The sequence below is a fragment of the Penaeus chinensis genome, chromosome 38 (genome assembly GCF_019202785.1).
Source record: "Penaeus chinensis breed Huanghai No. 1 chromosome 38, ASM1920278v2, whole genome shotgun sequence".
Lineage (NCBI taxonomy): Eukaryota > Metazoa > Arthropoda > Malacostraca > Decapoda > Penaeidae > Penaeus > Penaeus chinensis.
Window position 1 is genome coordinate 1,543,250 of NC_061856.1, and position 14,003 is coordinate 1,557,252.

At 30.3% G+C, this 14,003-nt stretch overlaps 1 non-coding gene across 1 annotated transcript; it reads right to left on the reverse strand.

Moving 5' to 3' along the window:
- Positions 1-7,435: 7,435 nt before the first annotated feature.
- Positions 7,436-7,508, reverse strand: Trnar-ucg. Its single transcript has one exon. It is a non-coding gene; the product is annotated as a tRNA-Arg (tRNA).
- Between the last annotated feature and the right edge of the window lie 6,495 nt (positions 7,509-14,003).

Sequence of the window (14,003 nt, forward strand, 5' to 3'; positions counted from 1 at the left end):
ATATGAATATATATATGCAACTATATACATGAATATATATATGCAACTATATATATTAATATATATATGCAACTATATATATGAATATATATATGCAACTATATATATGAATATATATATGCAACTATATATATGAATATATATATGCCACAATATATATGAATATATATATGCAACTATATCTATGATATATATGCAACTATATCTATGAATATATATATATGCAACTATATATATGAATATATATATGCAACTATATCTATGAATATATATATGCAACTATATCTATGAATATATATATGCAACTATATATATGAATATATATATATATATGCAACTATATATATTCATATATATATATGCAACTATATATATGAATATATATATATTTGCATATATATATGAATATATATATTTGCATATATATATGAATATATATATTTGCATATATATATGAATATATATATTTGCATATATATATGAATATATATATTTGCATATATATATGAATATATATATTTGCATATATATATGAATATATATATTTGCATATATATATATGAATATATATACGTAACTATATATATGAATATATATATGCAACTATATATATGAATATATATATACGTAACTATATATATGAATATATATATGCAACTATATATATGAATATATATATGCAACTATATATATGAATATATATATGCAACTATATATATGAATATATATTTATGCAAATATATATATGTATGCAAATATATATATGAATATATATATGCAAATATATATAATAATATATATATGCAAATATATATATGAATATATATATGCAAATATATATATGAATATATATATGCAAATATATATATGAATATATATATATATGCAAATATATATATGAATATATATATGCAAATATATATATGAATATATATGTATGCAAATATATATATGAATATATATATGCAAATATATATATAAATATATATATATATGCAAATATATATATGAATATATATATGCAAATATATATATGAATATATATATGCAAATATATATATGAATATATATATGCAAATATATATATGAATATATATATATGCAAATATATATATGAATATATATATGCAAATATATATATGAATATATATATGCAAATATATATATGAATATATATATATGCAAATATATATATGAATATATATATGCAAATATATATATGAATATATATATGCAAATATATAAATGAATATATATATGCAATATATATATGAATATATATATGCACATATATATGAATATACATATATATATGCAAATATATACATATGAATATATATATGCAAATATATTAATGAATATATATATGCAAATATATATATGAATATATATATATGAATATATATATATGCAAATATATATATATGAATATATATGCAAATATAATTATATATATATGAATATATATGCAAATATAATTATATATATGCAAATATAATTATATATATATACAAATATGTATACAAATATATATACAAATATATATATATACATATATATATACAAATATATATATATATGAATATATATATACAAAAATATATATGAATATATATATAAATATGTATACAAATATATATATATAAACATATATATAAATATATATACAAATATATATATAGATATATGTAAATATATATATAGATATATATATAAATATATATATATATACATACATATATATACGGTATGTATGTTTATACATAACCGAACCGGTCAAATACATCTCCTGTATTATGAAGATATATCTTTTCATTCATGCCTTTTATATATATACACATATATACACAAATATATATATGAATATATATATGCAAATATATATATGAATATAAATATGCAAATATATATATGACTATATATATGCAAATATATATATTAATATATATATGCAAATATATATATTAATATATATATGCAAATATATATATATGAATATATATATATGCAAATATATATATTCATATATATATTCATATATATATATGAATATATATATGCAAATATATATATTAATATATATATATGCAAATATATATATGAATATATATATGCAAATATATATATGAATATATATATGCAAATATATATATATATGAATATATATATGCAAATATATATATGAATATATATATATGCAAATATATATATGAATATATATATGCGAATATATAAATGAATATATATATGCAATATATATATGAATATATATATGCACATATATATATATGAATATATATATATGCACATATATATATGAATATATATATATATGCAAATATATATATGAATATATATATGCAAATATATATATGAATATATATATGCAAATATATATATGAATATATATATGCAAATATATATATGAATATATATATGCAAATATATATATATGAATATATATGCAAATATATATATATATATATATATATATGCAAATATATATATATATATGCAAATATATATATATATATGAATATATATATGCAAATATATATATATGAATATATAAGCAAATATATATATATATGAATATATATGCAAATATATATATGAATATATATGCAAATATATATATGAATATATATGCAAATATATATATGAATATATATGCAAATATATATGTACAAATAAATATATACAAATATATATATACAAATATGTATATACAAATATATATATACAAATATATATATGCAAATATATATATACAAATATATATATACAAATATATATATACAAATATATATATACAAATATATATATACAAATATATATACAAATATATATACAAATATATATACAAATATATATACAAATATATATATACAAATATATATATACAAATATATATATATACAAATATATATATAATATGAATATATATATACAAATATATATATGAATATATATATAAATATATATATGAATATATATAAATATATATACAAATATATATATAAACATATACATAAATATATATACAAATATATATTTAGATATATATAAATATATATATACATACATATATATACGGTTTGTATGTTTATACATAACCGAACCGGTCAAATATATCTCTTGTATTATGAAGATATATATTTTCATTCATGCATTTTATATATATACACATAGATACACAAGAGCATAAAACAATAAAGCCTTATTCGTTGCTTTATTCACTCCAAAAACCGCCAGTCACGGGGCCCAGCGGAGCGAAATCAGAGAGCAAGTCTATTTGAAAGCAACCTTTCAACTCTAAATTACATCCATGAAATAAATCAACCAGTCCGGAAAAATCAGCAAACTATATAGCTATTTACTGACCATTAAAAAAAATGATTCAATAATATCATTGCCATGTTGAACGCAGTATGGGTTCCTGATCCGTGAATATGGTGGACAAATTCCGACCAATTATTCTGGAATTAAAACAAATTTACATGTACCAACACAGGCTCTCAGTTTGTATACTTTCGTTGGGAAATTGCACTTTAAGATGTAAGATTCGATAAACTATATATAGATGGCTCTACAAGTGCTTAGTTACCAAGGAGTTAGCTATTACGTTCTACCTATCTCATCTGTTTACCCTTTTACTTCATATTCTGAAATCTTCACTTCTATTATTTTATTATCTCTGGTGTATTTGATATTTTGATTACAAATTAATAATCTTATTATTAATAAGAATGATAACAAACGCATTTTCCCTCCAATTCAAGGAATGGGGAAACCAGGATCGGTCACTAGGGCCTACTGATAGACTCCTCACTGCTCCTTACACGTGGAGCCATCTGTATGTAACAAAACTCATTAAACTCTAAAGGGGACAGTATATAAACCTGCTGACATTGGGTTAACAAAAGGAAAATAGGTAACTAGATACATAAATATATGAAAGGCGTATAGATAAGCCATCTTATATAAGAATGCATTAATCTAAGGCAGAATGCCCAAACAAAGAATATCGTTAAGATAGAAGGCGAAATACTAATTAGCCTGATTAGTATTTTTACAACTATAATGTTACCTTTATTACCCTAAAATGTATTTATATAATTATAAATCATTGGTAAGTTAGAGAGATGACTCATCACAAAGGACTTGGAATAGAATATAAGAATGAATGAATAAATAAATTAATAAATAAATATATATACACACAAAACAAAAAATGGTAAGAAAACCTACAGTGTAATAACTATATTTATTTAAACAAGAAAATCCAATGAATGGGCTAACACAAAAAAATCAGACTAAACGTAGAAAAAGTAATAACAACAATTTGTACTGACAACCCCATACAAATAGACTTCAGATATATGCCCAGAGGACGATAATAAACAACGAAAAAACTCAAGATATGGCAGCTAAGAGGTGAGATATGACACCAAGTGAGACCGACGAGAAAATGGAAAGATGAAATAGATATATTTGTAAGGAGAGTGAGTGAAGCACAGAGACAGGTGAGCGAAATTTCTATTTTGCGATGAAGGCGGTAAAGGAGTGCTTGTGCGGGTGGGGGAGAGGGGGAACGTGGGAGAGTGGGAGGGAGGGAGAGGAAAGACGGAAGGAGGGAAGGAGGAGGAGGAGAGAGAGGGATGAGGAAAAATAGAGGGGGGAGGAGATAAAGATATACAGAGAGAGAGAGAGGAAGAGGAGATAGACATACAAACAGACAGAGAGTTCATATCGTTGGAATCTTTCAAGCTTTAGGAATGTAGTAAATATACCCACATAGCGAGGCCTTTTTATTTCCCATCTAACCACCCCGAATCCGCTGTGGCTTCGCTAATGCCACTTGTATTTTAAGAAGCTTATAGAATTTATCGATTAAACATTCGACACCGTTTATCGTTATCACTGGGTAAAGCTTTTGATAACCCGCCGGATAATACGGTGTTATCTGTGCTTATGGGTTAATTGGCTTGTGAATAGTTTGAATTTGTGTTGAAAGGTACGGAGTGTGACGAACCTTCTTTATAGAGGGGTTAAGCCAGGGCCCAGGGAGTAATTAAATAGAATTTGGTAGTAAAGTGCTTGAGGAGGCAACTAGTGCGATCCGTTTTCTTTCAGATTCGTGGAGTTTCGTGCGTCGGTGAAGGGGCGTGTTCTGTATCTTCTAGTTGGTCGTCATTCTGACAACAGGACACTAATCCATGCGCTTCCGAATTCATATCATGTCAACCGATATATTTTTAACTGAAAGAGACCACTGACGTTAAATCCTCGTTTCATTTAGTCACAGTCGTTCTGATAGTCTTTTAGCCAGCGAAAGGACACGCCATTAAGCTAATCCCAGACGAATTATATTGCTTTCAGAGTGAGGACACGAGAGCTGGACGCTGTCTCTCGCGCCGCGGCCAAGAACATGTTGCCGAGATATTTGCAGCGAAGGACTTGGGTTTCGGCGAATTTCACAGAGGTAACGAGCTTTTTTTCACTGTCTGCTGCAGTCTGGTACTGCAGGCTTAGCACCGGGAGAGATTTAATCGTATCAGTATATAAAGAAATCACGTCTGGCAGCTCCATCGCAACTTCAACATGTGTATACATCTTTGGGTGATAGGGATAGTGGTAGGATAATCCTGTATAATTCAGTATACTGTATCTGCAAAATATTCTACGATACATACACACCCGTTTATTACAGTTCTTTAAATACTTGAATCTTGCACATCTGCATAGGCACAGCACATTAAATTGATCGATATTTTAAAATGTATCCATACAGTTGCTCTTCAATTCACCGCAACATAAAACAATAAAAATGACACACGCCAGGGAACACCCTCTTTGTAAAACTGTATATAAGAATATTGGCTTGATAAACATTATCCATATCAAAATACTTTCTAAACTGTTAACAGCACTGGGAGCATCGAGGATGGCTGTCGAAAACCGAGCTGCTGCCTGTGCTTTTTCACCCCCCCCCCCCCCCTCACCTGGTCAATGTTATCATCCGTAATTGTGCGCAACGAGGGAGAAGAAACTGGTGGGAAGGACCAGAAACTGAATCAACAACCACAACATTTATGCGGATGATTTTTAAAATGAAAATCGTTCTAATTTTTCTCTTCGTTACTTACTGGTAGGCTGAAAGCTTTCACTTAGTTATTTACTGGTAGGCTGAAAGCTTTCACTTGATCACATGACCATGGCTAGCCTACTTTGACCTCATATTGAGCATTACTCTCCTCTGCTCTGCTCTGCTCGCTCACTCTCTCTCTCTCTATCTATCTATCTATCTATTATCTATCTATCTATCTATCTCTATCTCTCTCTCTTTGTATATGTATATATATGTGTGTGTGAGAGAGTGGGAGAGGAGAGGGGGGGGGGGCAGAGGCTAAAGCATTACGTATCACCCGGAAGTGAGCTGTCGTTTGAAGTCGGGCGTGTGTGGGCCGTAGAGTTAATTCTATCTCGCCAGTAAAACAGGGTTTGTGAAAGACGATCATTTTGATATAAACTAAATAGTGACTAATTATCAGATCGATGAGCGATAAAGTAGAGGAGAAGGGGAAGGGGTTAATGATGGGGGGACGGAAATTATGACACTGACAGTGGAAAATGTATTCATTTTGTGGTTTGCAAGATGATAAATATATGTATGCATAGAGAATGTGACGGAAATATGAAATAAATGCCATCGTCTCAGTCTCATTAATTATTAAAAACATGTGGGTGATTTTTTGTGAATTTACTACTATATTACTACTATTTTTTGTGTCCTATTATTTTCGTTTTTCAATTTAGAACTCCTTTGGAATCCATGGATTCTTGCATTTCTTTTTGCGTTTCATTTAGTGCTCGATTTAAAGAAATAAAAATGCGAAGTGCGATTAAAATGGAACCGTTTTTTTTTTTTATAAGCTAATAATTGGGCTGAATATTTCAGGCATAACGGTGACGACTGGCTAAGCTGTTCAGTGCCTATGATTCATTGTCTTCGTGAAATACACACACACATACATACACACATACCCACACACACGCGCGCACACACACACACACATACACACACACACACACACACACACACACACACACAAACAAACACACAAACAAACATACAAACACAAATACACAAAAGCACATACACACACACACACACACACACACACACACACACACAAACAAACATACAAACAAACATACAAAAACAAATACACAAAAGCACATACACACACAAAAGCACATACACACAAACACAAATACAAACACAAGCACAAAAAACACACGCTCGCATGCGCGCACGAACACAAATACAAACAGACACACAGACAATCACACACACATACATAGTAAAACGTTTCAGGCTGGAAGTGAAGCTTTTTAGACTTAAAGCCTCGCCTGTGATTCCGTGAACAAGCGACCGTGACAGGACTCGAACCTGCAATCTTCGGATCCGAAGTCCGACGCCTTATCCGTTAGGCCACACGGTCTTGTGGGAGTCAAAATTCGCCCACTCGGATAGCAAATCATTGCCAAACACATACTTGGAACTTGTTACAGATATGCTATAAATACTTAACACATTTTCCAAAGTGCGTCTTGTACATGCTACAAACATGCTTCTTGACTAACACATTTCCCGAGACGTGTCTGGAACATGCTACAGACATACTTCCAAACAAACCAGAAACACGTTGAACCTCCCGTGCGATTGCCCTTAAAAAATGTTCCATACAGGCCTTTGATCCTGTTCAGAGAGGTGTCAGTGCCACTCGACATGTTAAAGGTGCAGGTACTCGTAGTAACGAGTAACGACACACATCAAAAGCTCTCTCCGATACTAAGCTCACCCGCCGGTAAAGCTGAGAAATAAATATGGGCAAATGTTGTGAAAAGAAAATGTTTTTTTGGATGAGGCCGATCTCGTGCAGCAACACATGATCCGAACCCGTTTCCTTGCTACGAAACGTCTCGAAACGGATTCGAACGGCCGAACGAGATGATTTGTGAATGTTTCAAAATAGGGTTCATGGGCTGGCGATGCGTCCTGTTTTAAGCTGGAAGTCAAACTCTTCATACCCAAAGAGAAACTGTGAGTAGATGTATATTTATGTGTATATGTATATATATATGTATATATATATAAAGAGAGAGAGAGATGACAGGTAGATAGATAGATGAATATATATACATATATATATATATATATATATATATATATATATAAACATACACACATATAAATACTCGCACACCCACACACACACATATATATATTATCATTTTTATTATAATATTATTATTATTACTATTATTATTGTTATTATTTTTTTATTATCATTATTTTGATTATTATTATCATTATTTTGATTATTATTATCATCATTCTTATTATTATTATTTGTATTATTGTTATTTTATTATTATTATTATTATTATTATTATTATTATGTTTATTATCATTATCATCAATCGTTATTATTATGATTTTTATTATTGTTATTATTATTATTATTGCTGCTGTTGTTATTATCATTTTTTATTATCATAAATATTATCATCATCATTACTATCATTTTTAGTATTGTTATTAATTTTGGTGCTCTCATTATGATCATTATATTTGTTTCTATTTTGATCATCATCTTTATCATTATCGTCATTAGTGTCATTCTTGTTATTGTTATTACTATGATTGTTGTTAATGGCATTATCATTGTTATTCTTATTATTAATATTATCATCATTATCATAACTATCATTACTACAATTTTAATTATCATTTTTATTATCACTATCATCATTATCATTATTATTATTATTATTATTATTATTATTAATGTTGTGATTATTATTATTATTACTATTATTATTATTATTATTAGCATTATTATTATCATTATCATTATTATTATTATTGTTATTGTTATTATTATTATCAATATTATCTTCATTAATATTATCATTATCATTAGTAGTAGTAGTAATACCATTATTATTATAATTACTATTATTATTATTAATATTATCATTATCATTATTATTATTATTATCGTTATTGTTATTATTATCGTTATTGTTATTATTATTATCGTTATTGTTATTATTATTATCGTTATTGTTATTATTATTTTTTTATTATCATTATCATTATCATTATCATTATCATTATCATTATCGTTATCACTATTATCATTATTATCATTATTACTATTATTATCATTATTATTATTATTAATGTTATTATTAGTATTAATGTTATTATTATTAACATTATTAATATTATCATTATTAACCCATTCGCCCCATGTGACAGGAATGCATGCCATGCCCACTATAATACACGTTTATTTATTGTATTTACACATAGATGGCTCTAATAGTCAGTTATCAGAACTACCTATCTCACCTGTTTACGCTCTTCCTTCACTTCGGGAAAGGGTCTTTGGTATAATTTCATTGTCTAAAATATTCTAATGACAATTTAATAATCATAATATGAATAACAATATTAATAGTATCGATAGCAATGGTATAATAAGAAAAACACATTTTCCCGCCGATTCAAGGAATGGGAAAGTGAGGATCGGTCACTAGGGCTACTGATAGACTCCTTGCCGGCTGAGCACATGTGGAGCCATCTGTACGTAACAAAATTCACCAAAAACTACAGGGGACAGTGCACAAATCCGGGGCGAACAGGTTATCATCATCATTGTTATTTTCAATATCATTATCATTATCATTGTTATTATTATTATTATTATTATTATTATTATTATTATTACCATAACCATTATTAGTAGTAGTAGTACTATTATTATTACTCTCATCATTATCATTATTATTATAATTATCATTATCATTTTATCATTATCATTATTATTAAAATTATCATTATCATTATTATTGTTATTGTTATTATTATCATTACCATTACTACCGCTAATACTACTATTATTATTATTATTACTTTTATATTTCGTCACTGAAAATCTGAAAGCGCTTTGCAGAAAAGTGTTTAGAAATGCCTGCGCCAAAACTGTATGACGCGATTGCTTGCTTGAATGGGCATCGTCGGGCAACACCAGCGTTAGATCCCCCCCCCCCCCCCCTCCCACACTGCATCCCCTCTCCTACAACTCCCTCACCCACACTCCCGCTCCCTCACAACTCCTCACTCTCCCTGACACACCCTCCCCCACCCTCCCCACCCTCTCCCTATCCCCTCTCCCACACTCTCCCCTTGCTTCCTCCCCCTTTACCATCACTCTCCCTCATTTATCCTCTCCCCTCGACCCCCCCCCCCCATCACTCTCCCCACGGTTATCCCCCTCCTCCCCTTCTCTCAAATCCCCCCCCCCCCCACTGCTTCGTTTCCACTGCTTCGATCTGATGCGATTGATTTCACTCAAGCGCCCACGCTGGGTCGTGTTTGAACGTGTTTTTGCGTCGGTGGCAGGTCACGTGGCCGCACACGTGGCCTCAATGCGCGGAGGGAGGGAAGGAAGGAGACAGAATGGGGAGGTGAGAGGGAGAGAAAAAGAGAAAGAGATAGAGAGAGAGAGAGAGAGAGAGAGAGAGAGGGGGGGGGGGGAGAAAAAGGAGAAAATAAGAGAGAAAGATAAAATTAAATACAAAAAAATAAATAAATAAGATATAGACAGAGAAGGCTAAAAGAGACAAACCTATTATATAACACATCAAATAAACCTCTTTAAATTAAATTAGTCGAAAATAACTTTTCATTTTTCGAAAAGAAAAGAAAAGAAAAAACATTTTGTTTATACAGACGCGAAAACGTTACAACAATATTGATGATCAAAACGTTAACAGATTTTTCATGTTAAGTCAAGAAAAGTATTTTTTTTTTTTCTTTTTTTTTTGGGGGGGAGGGGGAATCAGTATAATAATTATCACTCTGGAAATTTGCATCGATATACGACCTAATTGAATGATTAGATGTATGTCACGATCAAAATAATTATTTGGCGGAAAGGATGAACTTTCGCAGCAAAAAAAAAAATATTACGTAAGTAATATAAATTCGATTTGTATCAATTTCGAGCCATTTATGATAGAGGAATAATACAATTTTCTAGTTTAAGAGAAAGGGACGAGAACAAATTTTGCTTTGAAATTGTCCTAGAATCAATTTCACGGCTGCATTACGCTCTAGGATTCCCTTTTCTCCCTTCCTCTGAGCCGCTTCTGAGGCAATAAAACGGTAATCACGATAATTATTATAATAATGACACCGTCCAGAAGTACATAGGTAACAATTATTATTATGATTCTTATCAATCTTGTATTTCTTGTTGTTGATACTAATAATGATTTTTGTCTTCATAATGAGGATGATAATAACAAAAGAAATAATAATGATAAAGATAAAAATATTTATAATGATAATTATAATGTTAATGAAAATGATAGAAATATTGATAATAATAATGATAATGATAATAATAATGATAATAATAATGATGATAATGATAATAATAGTAGTAATAATAATAATAATAATAATAATAATAATAATAATAATAATGATAAAGATGATGATAATTAAATAAAAAATATTATTATTATTATTATTATCATAATTATGATGATGATGCTAATAATAATAATAACAATGATAACAATTATAATGATAATAATAATAACAATAATAGCAGTGACAAAAATTACAACAATAATAATGATAACAACAACAACAATATTAATAATAATAGAGACAATAATAACAGTGATTTTGAGAGGCTGTAGATGCTTCCTACGTAAGACTGGATGAACACTGGTAGTAGTTACGGCTTATATATCTATTCCTTAAAGAGTAAAATAGACATAAGCCAGTAAACCCTCGCCCGCGCCCAGGGCGGCCTGGCGACCCGGCCAAGCGGAGCCAAAGCGGGAGGTCTTGACGAGGCGACAGCGGCGGCCTCCTCAAGGTCATTCCAGGTCAGCCATAGTTGTCCGGAGCCCACGTGGAGCCTGGCTTGGCTTGGGTTAGCAGGCGCCATCTTGATTTAATTATGCATAAATGCCCGACATGGAGATAATGGTGAGGATGATAACGATGGAAGTGATGAGAAAAACAATGATAGTAAAATTAATAAATAAAATTACTGAATAGAGAAGATAACACGAACAATGGATAACATTTAACCTATGAAATCAAGTCCAGAAACACACGCACAGCAGAGGAACATTAAAACTGACAATAATAGCAACAGTCTCAACAATTCAGATGATGATAATAATTCATGTTGCATTAAGGATTTCACTTGATTTCATGCAAGGATTACATCGAATTCAAAAGTCAGGAAATGTACGGAATCATAGTCTGAAGAATTCTAACATGCATAGCACACAAGCTGAACACACGACTCTGGAAATAAGCAGGTGATGAAATAATAAAAAAAAACAGAAGGATATATGACCATGGTATGCCAGACGAGATTATAATAATGAAAGGCTTAAAAGGAGTTCGTTGTTATATATCTAGGTTGGAATGCTTTCAAGAACATGCATGATAGATTTCCACACTCTTGCTATCTTTTAAGTTAAAAAACCCACGAGGATGCAATTACAGAATATCCAATTATACCGGAAGGTCACTTAAATTTCATTTGATATTAATAAAAAGACGGAGCATTTTCAAGAAAAAAATGAATAATCTCCCTTCGTGTAGTAATGTTTAAGCTTACTCTACAGCCATGCTCGACACGTGTTCCGAACTTTGTTTCGAACATCGAAGTAATGTGAGTTGTTGTCTCATTTTCAGGGTTTCGGAGCTTCATTCACAGGACACGACTTTTTGTACGTGAATGTACACGAGGAAAGATGACCTCGAGGAAAAACCGATGCAAGGGTGATCGTTTTTGTTCAATGAATGGCAGATTGCACGATAAAGGTGGATACAAATTACTAATGATAATAAAAATTGTGGTAAGAATGATGATAATAATAATATTAAAAATACCGTAGTAGTAGATATAAAATAATACTAATAACACATATAATGGTACTGATAATAATTATAACACTAGTAATAATAATTCTTAATATTATTATAATAATAATAAAAATGATGATAATAATAATAATAAAAATGATAACAACAGTAATGATAATATTAATGATGGTGATAGAAATATTAATAATAATAATAATAATAATTAAATATCACGTTAACGGTAAAACTGCAAATAATAAAAATCATAACACATCAAATGAACGACGGAGAGAAATACGAATAAAGATGAAATAACATGAAAGAAGAAGAAGAGATATAAGAGAGCGTGGGAAAGTGATGGGACGGGGGGGGGGGGGAGAGGGGAGGCTTGAAATTCCCTGCATAACGTTGAGAATTCTTTCCCGGTTTCTCAAGACGCTGATTTCCGTATGCAAGTTGTTCTCCGGAGAGGAGAGTAGGCTCGAGAGGGAAAGGGGGAGGGGGAGATGACTTGCACTTTTCTGCTTCTCGTCTGCACTGCGAATGAAGAGGCTGGGGGGGGGGGGGTGAGAGCGGGTTAGGAAGCGAGAGTGTGAGAGGGAGAGAGGAGGGGAAAAGGATGAGAGATGGGGGGAGTGGGAGGGAGAGAGGAGGGGAAAAGTATGAGAGATGGGGGGAGTGGGAGGGAGAGAGGAGGATGGAAGGAGGGGATGTGGGGGCGGGGGTGGAGAAAGACCGTGAAAAAGGGGAAGAGGAGATAGACGGAGGGTAGGAAGCTAAAGGGAGAGAGGGTGAGAATGAGAGAGAGAGAGTGAGAAAAAAAGAAAGAAAGAGAGAGAGGGGGAGAGGAGGAGAGAGAGGAGAGTAAAAACAGAAAGTGATAATTTATTTCCATTTACATTCAAGGATGCCCGGATAAAACGACTCACTCTTACTAATATTGAACAGTGTAAATTTCGAGACGAAGCCGAAAATCCGAACACTCCATGCATTGATAACGACCCTGTTAATTATGTATTTTATT